The sequence below is a fragment of the Corvus cornix genome, chromosome 1A (genome assembly GCF_000738735.6).
Source record: "Corvus cornix cornix isolate S_Up_H32 chromosome 1A, ASM73873v5, whole genome shotgun sequence".
NCBI lineage: Eukaryota > Metazoa > Chordata > Aves > Passeriformes > Corvidae > Corvus > Corvus cornix.
In genome coordinates this window covers 71,334,812-71,352,368 of record NC_047057.1, presented here as the reverse complement: position 1 = coordinate 71,352,368, position 17,557 = coordinate 71,334,812, and the positions used below count along the sequence as shown (strand labels likewise).

The 17,557-nt window shown below is 43.2% G+C and overlaps 1 protein-coding gene across 5 annotated transcripts in view; it reads left to right on the top strand.

The window, feature by feature from the left end:
• The first annotated feature begins 1,904 nt into the window (after positions 1-1,904).
• Positions 1,905-17,557, top strand: part of CALD1 (caldesmon 1) — a 177,252-nt gene continuing 161,599 nt past the window's right edge. For 3 of the 5 annotated variants that reach the window (XM_010404166.4, XM_010404168.4, XM_010404164.4), the window contains exon 1: positions 1,905-2,088. The gene's annotated coding sequence lies outside the window, so the exon portion shown is untranslated. The remainder of the gene's footprint in view (positions 2,089-17,557) is intronic. The other 2 variants (XM_010404170.4, XM_010404171.4) reach the window with 2 other exon arrangements.

Genomic DNA, 17,557 nt, shown 5'->3' with positions numbered 1-17,557 from the left:
AAGCTAAAATACCACAACAACCCCCAGTTGCTTCCAGCTTTAGGTAGTGTATCCCTTCTAGCTCCCTGTTGCAGTGGACACTGAGATTGCAGGGGTTGGTGGCCATGCTGGAATGAGAACCTGAGGGTACTTCTAACATTCAGCTTTCTGTTCTGAGAGTCCACATCCCTTCATCCTGCTTTGTTCTTAGCCTGGATTTCCCTCCTAAAAATCTAGGGGCTACTAAGATCCAGTAGAGATTTGTAATTCCTTCCTAAATAATGTCACTACCTTTTTTATTTGGTCATGGATACATAGGCCAATAATTTCTGCAGTTAATGGAATGACTGAGAACAAGGATTTTGTTCTCTCTTGTCCAGTAAATCATGCAAAACAAAGTTACATATATGCCGTAGGTATTACTTTTAGTATTTAAAACCCATGTGTAGCCACATCATGGGAACTGTCTGGCATTAGAAGAACTTTCCAAAGGGTTGTTAAAACGAAGGAAAAAAAGTGCCTTCAAAAAACAAACACCACTTCTTGCTCCATATAATAAAGCAGCGAAATTTAAAATGGCACTAGAATAATTATGATTTCTTGCCGTAAATCTGCATAGATTTGGCTGTCTTTGAATTTTTAAAATGCTATAAAGATTAGTTTACTGTCTGTGGACTGGATCCTTCTTGCTTTACACATGTGACTAAATCTGTGGGGCCCAGTGGCCAGAAAAAAGGACCCAGAAAGGCATTAAAACTGTTCAGCCCATTCAGCTGCAAAGTCATCTTACACATAGTTTTCCCCTAGCTGGTTTTGTGTATGTTATTGTCAAACATGAATCTGCAGAACATCTCCTGGCCTGGAATCTTGTTCCCTTGGAGCAGCCCGCTGTTCCCCTGCAGCCTTTCTTAGTGGCTGGTATATGTGCATGTTGGGTTCTCTGTACTGTGTTGTTTTCTAGGCAATAATTTTCATCTTTATTTTCACACTTAATTAGTTTGTGTTTTGTATGTTTCAGTCTTTATCTGTTTGTTCATTTTTTAAGATACCTGCATAATTTGCAAAGTTATCAACAGTGTGTGATCACTAAAGCTAAACAAAGATTAAAATTAATCTAAGTTTTACTTTATTGATAACATTCAAAGACAGTGAAAGTATTGGTCATATTAAGTAGATGTAGCGCTAATCTCATAGTAAATGAACCAGGTTTAATGTCTAGATGAATAGTTGTAGAACTATAAACTCAACCCATGTATCCAACTAGTCCAGCTTGCCAAGGATCATCGTCAAAGTCTTGAATCTCTTTAAAAGTTATTTTTCAGAACATGGCTATTCTATCTGTAACTTCGGTTGTACTATTTGAAATGGAATCAGGCTGTGAAGCCTGCCAACTCATCTTTCATGTGCCTTTCCCACTGGTGTCTGTCTCTTTCTGCAGAACCAAGCTTGCACAGCAGAGTGTTTCTGTTGCCTTTTACATGTGGTCCTCGTTAAAAAAAAATACAACGAAGTTTAGCTGTGGTGAAATTATTTTTTTGATTTTTTTTTTTAAACTGGTGCAAAAAGTAAATATGTTTACCGTGTCTCTTTCCCATTCAGTGCATTTCCTTTTTCTAAGCTCCATTTGTGTTCAACAAGACAGCCTCTTTCTCCAAGATTAACATTTCTTATGATTGTTCCTGACAGAGGATTTACTTTCAGAGGCCCTGCTAAGGATAACCAAAAAAGGGCATGTAGCAAGACAGTTTTGGCAGCTTGCACGAATTTTCGGAGCTTTTTAGGTCTTGGTTTTCTGATGAGTGGCTTCCTGAGCATGCCTAGGGAATGACAGGCATCTCTGCAGGCAGGCTGAACCCACCTTGGCTTGCGCGTAGTCATTGGCTGCCTATTAGAATAAATTGAGGACAATGCATTCCGCTGCCTGCCAATTGTAAACATAAGGGATATGTATTCACTTAGCATTGACTTTTGGGAGGGGCCAAGGAAAAGCTGTACTTTTATTGAATAGGGCTGTGTGTGAGGCTGCTGGTGTGCCTTTCTTGCTGCGCTCCTGCCCAAGCAGCCGGTTATTCATTTCCTTCCTACTAGCTGAAAACTTTGCAGCCAGAGGTAAGGACTTACGGGACGCGTTCGTCCGGGAGCGAGCCGGGCTCCCCGCGTTTGCCATGCAGATTAAGCAGCACGCGGAGCCGAACGAGCTGTCGGAGGATATTTTTGTTCTCCTCCTCTCTCTCTGTGGCCCCCCCACTCCCCCTTCCAGATGTTCGTGGTGAACTAAGGGAGATCTCCGTGCTGTGCCGGGCGGGTGGAGAGGGGATGCATGTTTGCTCACCCCACTGCACCTCGATGAGGAGGTGTAGGGCAGGATCTGTGCTGCTGGTCCCACCACTCCGTTTTTGATCCTTTGGTGGGTTTGTTAGTGGAGCAATAACCTATCTACCCTTTCTTTTCTTTTTCAACTCCCCCCCCCTTTTTTTTTTTTTTTTTTTTTTTTTTTTTTTTTTTTTAGGCATTGCAATGAGAAAGTTTTTAGTGTGTTAAGGTCTGGTGAATTGCTTTTAATTTTGCAACTTAATATGTGGACTTTCAGGGCAGCCTGAGTGCAAGGGCAGTCTCCAGACGTAACTGATACAGATACAGTAAAGCTCTGGTTAATGTAAGTGATCTGAGCCTTGCTGAAGCAGATGTCCCTCATGGCAGCCTTTCACAGAAGTACTGTTGACAATAGATGGCATCAGTTTTTGCTTTCAGCCTCCAACAAGCGCAGCAGTGCGTTGCCAGAATGTTTCTTGTGAAGTTGTCTTTCCTGTTAAAAGGGGGGATTAAAAAAATGCACTTGGGTGGGATTGGAGCTCTTAAAAGTCTTTGGGTCCGTTTTTGTCGGAGTGCTGCTGGCGAGAGCTGGCTAGCAGGCTCCCCTTCCCAGCTCCCGTGACATGTCCGGACAGTTGGAAAGCCCTGTGCAAGGCTGGCTGCTGATAGCACGATATTCTGCATCGCAGGGAATTTCTCAGGGAGAGGGCTGGGAAAACGAAGGGAGGGAGGAAGTTAGCTGCAGATGAACACTTGGTAGCTGCAGACACTGACCAAGCTGCTAATCTCTGGCCAGAGCTGCAGGGATGGAATAGATTTGTCTCATATGTCATATGTTGTTTGGAAGAACGAAAACATAACTGTTTTAAAATGAGTTTTTGTGGAGTATTTGTTTTCAGAGGAGAATTTCTTTTTGCAGTATGCAGTTTTTGTACAGTTTTGCCTGAGAAGGCTTCCCCTGCTAAAAGGTGGACAGGAGAATAATTTGGGAAAATAACATATTCCCTCCTTGTCAGCAGCTCAAAAAAAATAAGGAGGCAGAGTGGGATTTTTTTTTTTTGTGAGAACCGTGTATTTATCATAGTTTGTCTATTTTAGATACCATACTGTGAATGATTGTGTTTGTATGATTTGCAGTTGAAGAACCCTCAGATTCTGCCTCCATTCTTTCTCTGTCTCATTAAATGTAGCAGTAAGTCCTCATCTGCAGCAAGTATCATCTTTTTTGCCTGCCGTTTAGACAGGATGGGATCCTAAAACTACACACACTAAAACCAATGGAACAGACTCTTTCAGCATAAATTACAAACTGAGCAAAACTTTTAGTCCATTTGCTTAATTATATTGCCTTTAAGGTAAAGCAGGAACTTTCCTCAATATATTTGAAGAAATGATAGGTCTGCCTTTTTGGGGGAAGCTGCTTGGATAGGCAATCTTAGTCAATAAAACCTGCATGTGTTAATGCAGAATCTAAATCATGATGGCAGGGAAGAAATACCAGATGAGATGTCTGCGAACAAGAGACTCAATTGAAATAATTTGTATTTCCTGAAACCTCCTCTTTGCTGCCACTTGCAATGACAAGGGGATCAATTCCACAGCCTTCATTCACAGGATTAGTCCTGGTGAAATCAATACTGTCATTAATGGATTCAGGGTCTGATGCAAAGGGAGTCCTGTGTGCTCTGAATGCACTTTGACAGTGAGTGATGTAAGCATGTTTTAGGAGAATAAGGGATTTTCCACAATTGCTGCATCATATACTCACAGCATTATTCTGACATGGAGCAGCCTGAGAAAGGGGTAACCTCCCTTGTGCTTTTATTTCTTGTCCAGTACTGATCTACACAATGTAATAGCGACCCTGAAAGTGATTTGAAAGGAAAGTGGTGGGGGGGTGGGGTGTAAGTTCCTCTTTCTGGCATCAGAGGGAAAATTGAAGCCTGTTTAGGTGGGAAGGTTTCTTATTCCTTGGTCTCATTCATGGGGCCACATGTGACACAGCATCTGATCAATCCCATACAGGGTTAGGGTGCAGTGCTGCTCATTCCAGGTGGGGAGATCACAAAGGTAGGGCAAGGCTTTTCTCATGGATAGGTGCCTTCTAGGAGGTGCCTTCTGTCCTATGAAGATGCCAGGGAGGGTCTATCAAGAGTCTGACTGGAAGTCCTCCTTGTTTCACACTTCCCTTCACACAGCTGGAGCAGCCCTGCCCGTGGGGGTGGTCTTTTCATTGTAGAAAAGTGACAGCCTGCGGGACTTCCTTCCTGCAGGGCAAATAGAGCTCGAATGTTCTGGGACTGTTGAAAATACTCTGGTTTCTCAGTAGTTGCCTACATGAGACCTATTCTTGGGGGCTGCCTTTTACTTTGTTTAAAGATCAGTGGAGTTCTTAACCCCTATCTGCCAAGGGTGCAGCTTGGTACATTTGATCACAGTGTGTGAACAAAGAGGGACAGGAAACCATATATGCCTAAGAATGAGAGGGCCAGGAGATCATTACTGTCCATCTGCAGGGCTTGTCTGGTCTGGACTCTCCTGGGTGTGGGAGAAAGCACCAAAAAAGGGCAGAAGGTGAACTGCAGTCCTGTGAACCTTTCATTGCCTTTGAGAGGAGCTTTACAGGGAGTTTGCAGGATTGGGCTCCAGGTGTACAAAGCCTGAGGCACACAGGCCTGTGACTGCAAAGAGTGGGAGTCTGCCTTCAAAGCAAGCTTTCATTCTTTAAAAATTGTCTCCTCTTAGTAACTACCCCCTGGCAGCTTGTAACGAGAAAGTTGCTGCCTTACTAGAGCCTTGGGATTTGTGCGTGTGCAGGGATGGTTTGCTGGCTTTGTGCAGAGCTGCTGAGTGGTGAAATGGGTAAGAATGGATTTGGGGGGCAACTGTACTGGAAGAAAGCCACCTACTTGTGTGTAGGCACTTCCTCTTGAGGTGCTGTTCTTGCCTGGAAGATGTAGCTGCTGCTTGTCAAGGATTTGGCTAAGGCTGAAATTTGACTCAGAGGCATTTGAAGATCAGATTAGATCTGACCTTTCTGGATGAAACACCAAGGTCACAGGACAGTTGAGCTATATAACATTTCTTTTCTTTCCTGATGCTTTTTTGTACATTCAACTAGCCCAGCAGGGAAGGTTGCTCAGTACTCTGTAATTTGGGATCACTCCCACCCCCAGGGGAGCTTGCTCCTACATTTCTGCTAACAGATTTCATCAACCAGAAAGGTTAGGGAATGTAACGCTCTTACTTAGCTGATACGTTAGCTGTATGGTTTACATCCCGCATTAAGGAAGTGCTCCTTTCCATGCATTTTTCCTTTGGAGCTGTGCTTATGAACAGTATGGGGCCAGCAGCCTGACTGCCCAGCAGATACCAGCATGGTCCCCTCTGTGCCAGCTGCCCTTGTGAGGAGTTGCTGCCTTCTGGTCTTTGTGTCCTGCAAACCTCCTGGCTCCTGCTTTGTCTTGCAGCGCTGCTGTGCATCCAGGGACAGCAGTGCCCAGTTCTCACCTGGGCCACCCACCTCCTCTACCTGTGGTCAGGAACCACCACCACAAACTGATGCCTCTTTCCCTCTTCCTGCCCCATGTGCCCGCCCCTCAAGAGGGGAAACCTCTGTCCATGAAGCACAGGGGCACCTCCCGATCAGAAAATCTTGTCTACGGCAGTGTTTATGGGTTGAAGTTGGGAAGATTTGCTTGTGGGGACTGTCCTGCTGGCTTGAAGTGAGGGCAGGACCAAATAGCTGAGGAAGCAGGGGAAAGAAAGGGAAAAAGCAGCAATATCTTAAGCCACTGGAGTAATTTCTCCTTTGAATTTTTCCCTGTGGTCATAAATACCTGGTGAGTCACTTAATGGCCATGTGTCTGTTTCTCTATCTCCAAGTAAAGGATAATCTGTGCCTTTCTGTATTTAGCCCATGGGTCTGCTGGGGCTTAGTTCATTAGTGTTTATGAAGAATTTGCAATACCAAAATGCCAAGTTTAAGCACTGGCTAAAACCTTTTTTTTGACTGATTTCCCAGAAGATCTTAGACTTTTTTTTCTTGATGTGTTCACGCAGATATGTATTCGACTTCTAGATTATGGGTATAAAACCACTGAAGCCCAGGGAATGAGGTGGAAATGGACCTGGCTCGGTGGTGACACTGTGCTGCCATGTCTAGAGGGAACTTCCTGGGTGCTTGAGGATTGAATTGTTTGTGCTGCATCTGGAACAGTCTTCCTTGAGGCTGTCATGCGTGTTCCGAAAACGCACGAAGGCAGCTTCTGCTTACAGATCCACCATAGTGTCGTAAGCTTGGAAGCAAAACTACTCAGCTATCCCTTATCTGCTTGTTCAGTCTCACGTTGATGAGAGCAGTTGAAATTGTAGCCCCTGGGGCTAGGCCAAGCTGCAGTGGGGAAAATATTAGGGAAGGATTTCAGGCAATGGAAACATTACATGTTTCCACACCCTCTTGTGTACAGAATACAAATAAAGAGCATTTTCCCTTGAGACTTGCTGTGGAGGGTGTGAAGCAAAGTGGAACCCACCCGTTTGCACATTTTCTGGTTTATGTCCTTAAATGGCAAAACAACAACAAAAAAAATCTTTGGAATTTAGCTCATAGAAGGGTTATAAATAGATCTGTGGAGATAAAGTTTTGCTGTAAATGCTCTGCTTTGGGATCTGTTCAGAAGGGTAACTTTGAAGGCTAACAAATATGGAGAGGTATTGCTAAATGCAGGAAGACAGTGTTACTGCACATGCCACGCACGTGTGACCTTCCCAATCTTCCCTCAAGCATGTGGAGACCTAAGGGGCAGGGAAATTGCTTTGTCACTTCTAAAAGTTAAATAACTTGGGGTGAGGAAGAACTAGTGTTCATGATTCATTAAATGGCTAAGGGAGCCTGAACCTATGACAGCTATGTAAACAAGGGGCCTGAGATTTGTTGGCAGCTTGTTTTGCATCCTTGTCCAAAGGAGCTGACTTTGCTTAGGGAAGCAGAGCAGGGATGGACAAACCCTCGTCCAGTGAGCGCAGGAGCAGCGGCTCCTGTGCTGCTTCAGAAGGCAAGGTTCGATCCCGCAGGCTTGTGCCCACTGGATTCCAGTCCTCTTCGGAGGGAGCTCTGCCCAAATGAAGCAGTCTGTGATCAGGCCATTGTTTGTTTCTTATTTGCAAGGCTTTGATGTTCTCTCTTGTCTTCCTGACTGCCACAGGGCATGTTACTACCCTTTTCCCACTTCATTCTTTTCTTTGACAGTGAGCTCTCTAATGGTGAAATGGCCCTCACTTGATTTTTTTTTTTTTTCTCCCCCTTCCCTTGAGCCACAATGCTCGCCCTGGTAAAATCTTTCATCCCAGAAGCACAAAGGCATGACCTTTTATGATTCCTCACTGTTTCAGAGGACCTAACAGTGCTAATGTCCAGACCATTGCTTTCTAATATCAGCTGAGGACAATTTCTGCTCAGTCTGAGTAGGTTCAGCTGCAGATGGAGGAGGCAAAGGACTTTGTCTGCATCTTCCTAATGACCTCGTGATAACCTCCTTTCTCTCAGCAATTTCTATAGCCGTTGAACTGGGGAGAATTTGGCTTTGCTCCGGCCTTGTTAAAGCTCATAGGTTTGGGAAAGAAATTCCAAGAGCTTGGCTACAATGTGCGGAAATAGGAGTGGGTTGGGTTAGCTCTGAGATCTGGAGAAGTGTTGGGTCAGCTCTCATTTACCTGCACAGCTTAACCTGCTGGTGCTGCAGGATGCATCTAGTCAGCATCACTTCGGAGGGCTGCAGCCCTGGGTCTGCAGAGAGGAGAGGAGGTTTGCTGCTTTGTTTGGCTTTGGGAACAGCATATCCCCATGTGCAGAGCCACACCCCTGCTATGAAAATGAGGAGTTTCATTCAGATGTCTGATAAGCCACAGCTGTTGCTTGGCCACTTCAAACAGAACTGGGATTATAAAGACTGAAGTGCAGCTTTTTAATTGCTGTAAATATGAACAAGAGAGCTTAGGCAATCCAGATGATATGGAGCCAAGCATTTCTGTGGCTAATGTATATTATACTGACAAAAGCAGGCCAGCTGAGAATTTCCCTACTGCTGTCCCAGTAATTTAAAACACCACTAATCTCTCCTCTGCTACGTTGGCAAAAAAGAGGGAGAACCTGGGCATTAGCTGGCCTGAATCTGAGCTTGATTTCAGTAGCTGTACTGGGATACGTTTAGGGATGTAAATGATATTGAGGCTTTTAAAAAATGTACATTGGATCTAGTCTGTTTGATTTCCTTGAGTTAGAGGAATTCAGAATTCACTGTGAGCTGCTTGCTATCGAGAAGCTGGCCCTTTTTGTTTGGTTTTCTACACATCCCCTAAAGGACAATGACAGCAGGAAGTTGGGTCAAAATCCCAGTAATGAGTGTTCACTGGGCAATGATATTTCGTACAAGAGAGGGCACTCCAAACCCAGAAAGCCAGTAAAATTCCATTGCTCCTGGCTCCCTGGTGATTAAAAGGCCCTGCCATATATGGGAAAGGTCTGAGCTTCATTCACTCCAACCACAATAGTAAATGGCTTATTCACTGGACACAGTATGCAATCAAGGAGCATATTGACAATAAAAAGGAAAAGCAGAAACGTTTGTATGCAGTCTGCTTGCAGTCTTCTCTGCTGTGTGTTATTGAAAGCTCTGTGAGTGGTTTTTTTTTCTTGTTCCTTTCTTTAGATCCCTGTAAACTTCAGTCAGTTTTGTTTGCCACTTAACTCTCCTCCTAAAACCAGACACAGAAGCCTGTTTCCTCTCCTCCCCCCATATAACCCAAACAAGAAAAGAACATTTCCTTTACCAGTGCATATATAAACGCAGTTCCTTGGTCTTCAGTGCTTCTAGTGTGCATTTATATGACTAAAAGCTGGGATTAGTGGACAAAATCTTATTCTCACCGGGTATAAAGCACTAACTTTAAGAAAAGCAATGATTGAATGCCAGTGTTTCAGATCAGGGATGGGACCACGGGTGTGAAGCAAATAGGTGTGTGTGTATAATTAGGGATGAGTTTTGGGGGAGGAAGGGAGCTTTGGATGGGAGTTGCAGAAGGGGTCCTCAGTGCTCCACGCAGTTCTCAGGGATTTTCTTTCCACCACATCAATTCCTGGGTAGTGAAACCCTACACAGACAACGCTGAGATGCAAAGTCATTGGAGAACAGTTGTGTTTACACTCTTGCTTTTCAGTTTATTTTTGTTTAGGGATCAGTATTCTCTGCCATCAGAATCCTGGGGCTGAAGCAGTTGGTGTAGTTGCATTTTATTTCACATGGAGAATGTGTAGGTGCAATAATGGAGTGGCACAAGGTTCTTGGCTTGCTGGAGATTTTCTGGCATGTTTGTTGTTTGTTTTGCATGGAGTACCTTAGAAATATGTTGTTTGTGTCGTATTGGTAAGTTTAGAGATTGTCTGGGATCTTCTGTACAATTTGGCTGCAAACCCCACATCTCTTTGTGGCCAGGAGGGCTGATGGATCAATTGGATTTCCCAGACTACACCTCATTCCACACCACGCTTATGTTTTGAGGCCATGTTTGACTTGGGTGTTACAGTCAGCCACAGGACAAGCTGCCTGGATTTGAAACCAGTCTTCTGCTCCTCCAAATACTTTTCATCTCTGGCCAGTAGTACTTCTGAGGAGGTGGCATTTGACCATTATCATCAGGAAGTCACGCTAAGACATGCCCACTGAGGAGCTCTGATGTGGCCAAAAGAAGCACGGTCGAGTTGCGACTGTTGGGTAATGCAATAGTAGCACATGAAAAATTCTCTTTTCCAGCTCTTAGAAGGATCAGGGATAGCCAGTTTGGAGACCAAAATAACTACTTATCTAATCTCATTCATATTTTTTCATTCAGGATTTGGATTGTGAGAAACTCTGTGTTATATCAGCTTTGTAAATGGCATCTGGAGCCTTTGGAGAAAGTCCTTGAGTAATAAGCACATTGAATGCAATAAGTATTATTGCATGGTCAAAAATGCTCTTCATTTCTTCTATTTTTATTTGTCTTTGTGATTCCAAAGGAAGACAGGAGACTGCTTTGTTTTCCTTTTACCTCTTAAAAGAGGAAAGTGTAAGTGATGCATGTTTGGAGTAATTTTTCCTTTGGTTTTCCCCTCCCCTAAGTGATTTGTGACCCATCTCAGTGTTTGTGCAATCTCATTTTGGCTACTTGTAGAGAAGCTTTGCAGGAGTTCATGGTGTTTAACTCTTGCTGCTCTATGCTGTCCCCAGCTGGGAGTTCCCCTTCCCTTTGGGGTCCCTCAGTAAAGGCTGTCAAAGTCATCAATCCCCTCCTCTTGTGCTTGGGAACAGCCTCAAAGCTTCAGTCCACTGTCCATGGCCAGTAAAGATGTTTGTTTTTTTACTTGTCAAACCCAAACCTACTTTGTCATTCTTGTGCCATCTGCTGTAGCAACCCAATTGCTCTGCCAAAATAGGCAGTTTGTTTTGGTTTGGTTTTTTGTTTCCCTCTGTTCACTACCATCTGTGAATAGATGTGAGCTCCTTTCTTGGAGTCAACATAGAGCAAACTTAATATTAAGAAGTGGAGAGGGAGTAATGCTATGATTGCCTTCTGTGTCAGAGTATCTGATAAAGATCAGTTTGTCTTAGTGAAAAATGAAAGGAATTTACTGTATGTGTAGGAAATGTGTAGGAAATATGTTTTGTTATAAATGAACAGATTGAAGTGGTGACAGGCTATGAATCTGACTTATATGACAAAATAGTTATACAGCTCTGAAAGCCTGGAGACTGGTGTGATGAACTGGAAAAAACATTATAATCTGAGCACGTTATTTCTGTCTCTCCTGTGACCCTTCAAGGCAATGGAAAGTCACTGATGGAAAGGCTGTTGGCATTAGCAGGCATAGAACTGGTTTCATTGATCCTGGTTCAATGCTTACAGATCTCTCTGAGGCTGAATTTAAATAGGTACACTCAGTGTTTCCCAATTTAGAATGAAATACCAGAAGCTATAAGTGTAAAAAAACCCCAATAACCAACACCAATCGTCCCCCACAAAACCAAAAGTGAAAAGCTGGGAAAACCATATATAGGTCATCTTGTCCCAATCCTCTAGGCAGTGCAGGATGATTCTCAAAAGTACATTTGCACATGTTTTGTCTATAAACACCTCTGTTTATTAACAAAGTACAATAAACTGTCATTTTTCAGCGAGGATTGGGATAGTTTGCTGCACTTTCTAGTTTTTAGCAAGGGGGAAATAGCTATCATTCTAAAATGTGTTTCTTGGCCCATGGATATTGCTCATGTGAATTCAAGCAAAAAAAAAAAGCCCTAATGAATGGAAACTCGTAGAAGAGTTACCGGCAGCTGGTTTTATTAGGGACCGTGGCTCTGACATGATCTCACACACGTTTAAGACAAGTGTTACCTCACTGACTTCAATGGAACTGCTTTTCATTTGTGAGGGAGTAAACGAGGCCAAAATCAGACAGAGACCTAGGGAGACTCTCTGGGAGAGGGTTTTAGTCTGGGAAATGTGCTTTACATACGTGTAAAATATACGGGCATATCTGCACACTGCAGTAAATGTGTCAGGCCACCTGAGAGAAAGAGGCCAAATTCTGCTTTGAGTAGCACCTGTGTAAATCCAGAATGGACTGCAGGGAAAATGTGCCAGGGAGGACCAAAGAAGAAGCTAATTTTCTTTAAGTGCTAGAGTGCATTTTTCTTACTGGGTTTCTCAGGTTTCCTTGATTAGAAAATACAGCAAAATTAGACTGTTCTGCAGGGAGCTTCATGGTTTTGACTCCTTAATTTCACCCATATCAAAAGAAGTTGTGTTGATTATTGTTAAGCCAGCTCAGACAAAAGCACCACATGTACAGTTTTTGTCTTGAAAATACCAAAGGAAGCAGTGAAATTAGAATTGTATATTTCTCGAGTCAACTCTCTTGTCAGAATTGTGTAATATTGCATCTTCTCTCAAGCTCAGCCTTCAGCTCAGCTAGATCTTGCAAAATTGGAGGAAGGTGGCTGTGCTCTATTGAAAGTGTAGCTTTGGTGTCAAAAAGGCAGAAGAACTTTAAAACTACTTCAGGTCCAGTAGAGGTGTTAGTTAAGAAGGGTATTTGGATGCTACAGCTATATTTGGTGCAGCTGTGAGATGGGCTTTGCTGTTTTTCTGGGTGTGAGGAAACGCAGTTGAAGATGTGACAGGTATTGGTTAAGCGTGAATAAAGGACACAAGAGAGGGATTTGCTGTCTTAGTTTGTTGCTCTACTTGTGTTTTGGCAGTCCTGCTTGCTGCTCTCCTGTACAGCAGCACCTGAGGCACAGGCACACCTGGGACCAGAGCCTGCAGCCTCTTCGGCGTGAGCTTTGAAATGCTGTATTTTAGGTGCAGAGTTTAACATGGCTCCCTTGATTGTAGCAGGATTTCCTACCAGTGTAAACACTGGTTTCAGATGCTTTTTGCTTTACTCAGTGTTTGAAACAGTGATGTTTACAGGTGTGGTGTAAGGTTTCGTTCTAATGTGGTTTGCAGCTGATGCTGTGCACTCCCAGTGATGGAGGGAAAATGTTTTAAGACTATGGAATTCAGTAGTGTTAACTTTCATTTTTACTTTCCTTGAGGACTTGAAGGAAAGTGGAATGATGGTAATTAAGCTTGATCTGTAGCCCAAAACTGGGGGGGGGCAATAAAGTATAGGGAATGTTTTAAATGGCCCTATCTGCTTATTTAAAGCAAGCTCTTAGAGAGCAGGTTACAAGCCTCTTCTCAGCCTATTACAGGTTTCTTAGTGTTCACTATCTGAGCCAAAGCTAATTATATTGTCCACAGAAAAAGCACAGCAGAAGCTGGTGTCCCTGTGGTTCCTACAACTGCTAATTATTTCCAGTGGTGGTGCAGAAATATGTTCTCACATAATTGGTCTGAGATCACCAGCTTGTTTCACGTAGATGCTGTTCTGCCATCAGGCAGAAATTACCTCTGCTAGCTGCAGTGCCCTGCCAGATTCACAGTGGTAGGCATGAAGGAGACTATTGCTGAAAGCATCTGAGATGAGATTCTTGGTTCTCCCTGGATCTTCTCCCTGAGGAAATTAAATGCTGCTGAGAGACAAACTCCAGTGGTAGAGCTCATGTCTGAATACAGCACAGAAAAGCTTTTCTTCTGCTTGCTTCCAGCATTCTTCTGTCTTAAAAACCGCCCCATATTTCTGTTTTGATATTGTTTTTGGTTGAACAGTGCTTACCAAATTCAATCTGCCTTGTATATGCTAAACAACACTGTGCATGTTTTAGATCCCTTTAATGAGACAAAAATGGCCAAGGTCATGTGGAAGGTCAATGAGAGAGGTAGGGGCAGAGGTTGGGACTTCTGTCTCCTACAGCAAGACACACAGGTCTAAAATAAGCTGTCATCCCAGGGAATAATAGCCATAGGTGTCCTAGTTTTGGCCAGGACAGGATTAATATTTTACAGTAGGTTGGGGGTGCTGGTGGAGGAGAGGCTTGATGTGACCTGGCAGTGTGATCTTGCAGCCCAGAAAGCCAGTTATGTCCTGGGCTGCATCCAAAGCAGCGTGGGCAGCAGTGGAGGGAGGGAATTCTGCCACTCAGCTCTGGTGAGATCCCAACCTGCAGTGCTGCATCCAGCTCTGGGGTCCCCTAGACAAAAAGCACTTCAACCTGTTGGAGCAAATCTGGAGGAGGTCACCAAGTTGATCAGGGGGATGGAGCACCTCTCCTACAGCAAAAGGCTGAGAGAATTGGATTTGTTCAGCCTGGAGAGGAGAAGGCCTGAGAGTAACCTGGAGTTCAGTGCAGGAATGTGGTGTAGGATGGAGAGATCACACAGGTGGTGTTGCATCCATTTCTGCTGTGCCCAGAAGCGATGCAATAGTTCAAACAAGTGTGTCAGAAATGAACAACTAGAATTTTATGCTGGAACACATCTATGGCACAAAGACAGGAGGGTACATAGGAACAGCTGTTTCTCATACAGCTTTGGTGCTGCCTGCTGCACAAAGGAGCACAAAAGTGTCTCTCTGAAGCACGAGAAAGAAAATCTTTATGTACTGAATATGACTTTGCATTTATACAGGTGCAGTTTGTTTCAACTGAAGGGCCATTTTGATGAGATAGAATGTCTCATTTATATCTTAGATATAAATTACATTTTGACATGTACTTGAGCAGTAGAAAACAAACATGCTCCACTTGTGTTGGTGTTCTTGTGTGCATGAAAGATGACCTGTCCTCCTTCCCCATGTGCATTTTCTGTATGGACATAATGCCCCTATTCAGTATTCATAAAGACAGCAGTGGCTACCCAACTTGGCTGCTTGATGGGGAGAGGAATTTGCAGAATTCGACCCAGCTGAAATCACTGATTCTGCAAATGGCATTTGTTTATACATTTTTTTCTTCATTAAAAAAAAATGCAGTTAGTGGTTTACAATGTTTATATGGATAGCACCAGCTGAATCTTGTTTTCGTCCATTGCATGCTATTTTAATGTGACCTACAATGAGCATTGTGCAAAAAACTTCTGACTGGGATGTCCAGTTTTAAGTTCAAATTCCCACTGTAAGTAAGAAGCTTTGCCAAGCTGAATGAATCTCCTTAGGTGATACCAGGAACGGTTTTATTTTTTTATGGTTCTTTTTCAAGGGATAGAAACAAAGGAGACAGAATAGAAGTAAACTGGTATGCTGCAAATTAAGGGATTCAATCTTGAACTGTTGTATTATAGTGAAGAATTAAGTCAGTTCACTGCCCAATTTTCACCTTTTCAATTCAGTGATCCCTAGAATCTCTTTTGGGGAGGCAGCTGTGCTCACATCCAGTTTCTCCCTATCAGGGCAAGGTTGTCAGTTCAAAATTTTGGGGTGTGCCAGCAGTACTAAGAGGACATAGTGTCAAACATGCTGGTTTATGTGAAACTGAGTGACACTGCTGTCTCAGACTGCTTCCTCTTTTAGCTGATTGCTTTATTTTGTATGTCTTTTGCTTCACTTTATTGATCACATACTACTGGTTTGCTGTCACAGCAATAAAAAGCTTGTGGACCATTTATTTAAGTAGCTTTTAGGCACTAGCATTGTAGCACTATACTGCTTATTGCATGGAAACCTGAGCAATCTCAGTCCAGGTTTACCTCTGAAGTTCATTTCTAACCACTTGTCATTCTACAGAATATATCTCAAAAGTGGTGCAAAGAGAGCAATTGTTTCCCCTCTCCCTTAAGACTGAAAAAAAGCTTCAGTGTTCATTAGAGTACTAAATAAAGGGTTCTAGAGAAAAATGCCTGCTCTGAAAATCCCCAGCACATTATTCAGAGATGACCCTTGCAGACAGTGAAACACCTTCAGAGGTGTTGCACATCAGAAGTTGTAGGCACTCTCCTGTTTATACTCTGTGGCATGGTATTTGCAGCAGCTTTTGAAGGTAATCATTCCTCTTTTGGGTTCTCCTATGACACGTAATATCTGGATTTTGCCAAAACAGTGCTTTTAGGAACTTTTAATTGTCATTTCGATTGGGAGTTACTCTCCTAAAAGAGCAACTCTGGCTGTTGTGGGGATTTTTGTCAATGTCTGTTAAATATTATTTTAGCATTTCTTCTCCTACTAACAGCTGATGCAGACTGCCCAAAGAAACATGGGCCTGCCCTTGACTTTTACCCATTTGAATCCATTCAGTTGCTTCACATTTCCTACCTTGTAGATGTGCTCACTGAGAGGAATGGGAGCTGCAACTTCATTTTGAATGCTGTTTTGTCTTCAAACAGCACACAAACAGCTCAGTCACTTCTCCATGGCCAGAAGTACCAGATTTTGTTAGGACCCTCAGCTGTTAACATCAGCCTCAGAATAACACCATTTCTTGTGCATAGATTTATGCAGATTGAGAAAGGCTTCATTTGACAGAGAGCAAAGATTTAAACATTTAGGTAATTGCTGTCTCTCTGTCATAGCCTTGGTAATGAGATAGGGAAAAAGAGAAAAGGATGTAAGTTACTTTGAGCTATCAGGTAAGAAATACAGATCCTGTAGTGCATGCTAGCTGCAGTATTTCAGTTTTTAAAATGTGTGTATGGTTAGCACCTTTGGGCACCGGGTGCTGTCTTTGATTACAACAGTGCTGAACTTCAGCTGCAAAATCGAAACTTCTGATTTCCTAGCACATCAGTAAGTGAAACCTAAACCCATGTAATCTGTAAAAATAAATGTAATTACTTTAGCAAATGTGTTACAGCTGGCCAGGTTTAACATTAAGGTACCTGGTTCTTATAGCTGACTAGTGTCAGAAGACAGGGGTGATGGCTTGAGCTGTGCTTTGCAGACAGAATGGGAGAGAAAAATTATTGCTTTGCATTCTTCTGTGTGTACATTAAAGTGAATCAAACAGAGTTGCAGATCTGACCTCTGACACTTCTTCCCACTATTTTCTTCTGTTTAAAGCATCTTGGTGAGAGTAGATTTTGTTTTAATTTAAAAGTCCCTGGTAAAACTGTAGTTAAGTGGGCAGCTTCAAAATTGAACACTTGATAAAATCTTCAAGAACACCTAAGGCATCTGAAGCTGGGACTGATCTCTTTCAAGGTGGTAGTCTGCTAGAGCAGGAGATGGGACTCAGTTGCACTCTGTTTCTGGTGCTGCTTAGGTTTTGCTTTAGCAGATCTTTTGCCTTTTTTTCTTGGTTATCTATCCAGAAAACACATTTGAGATTCCTGCAGTAGCACAGAGGTGAAGGGCTGACTGTAGCAAAGCACTTCAGCGTTGGTCAGTGATGGCTGTGCTGAAAATAAGCTCGTGGAAGGCTGTAGGAGACCTCTCTCTGCTCAGAGCACCGGCACAAAGCACTGCCTGCACTGCTGCAGGTCTCTTCATTATTCTCCAGACTTGGGTGTCATTTCCCCTTGTGGATAGAACCTTATTAATCTGCTACGAGAGTACACTTGTCCCCTGATCTTTTGGAAATTTCAACAGCTATTTTTCACTGGAATGCTGTGGCTTGAGGCTTAATTAGGGTCTACAAAGTGCTTAGAGGTCGTTTAATGAAAGGTGCCCTGGAAGTGAGAAGTGCATTGTGATGTTATTAACTAAAGTGATGCCTACCAAGAACTAGTGGCAGATAAGGCTATCATCAGCTGCTAAGCTTCCCTGCTCCTGCTCTTTGATCTTGCAGCTTTCTAGTTCCTCCACTTCAGCAGTTTTAAATTCCCCTCTACAAAGAATGCGTGCTGGTGAAGT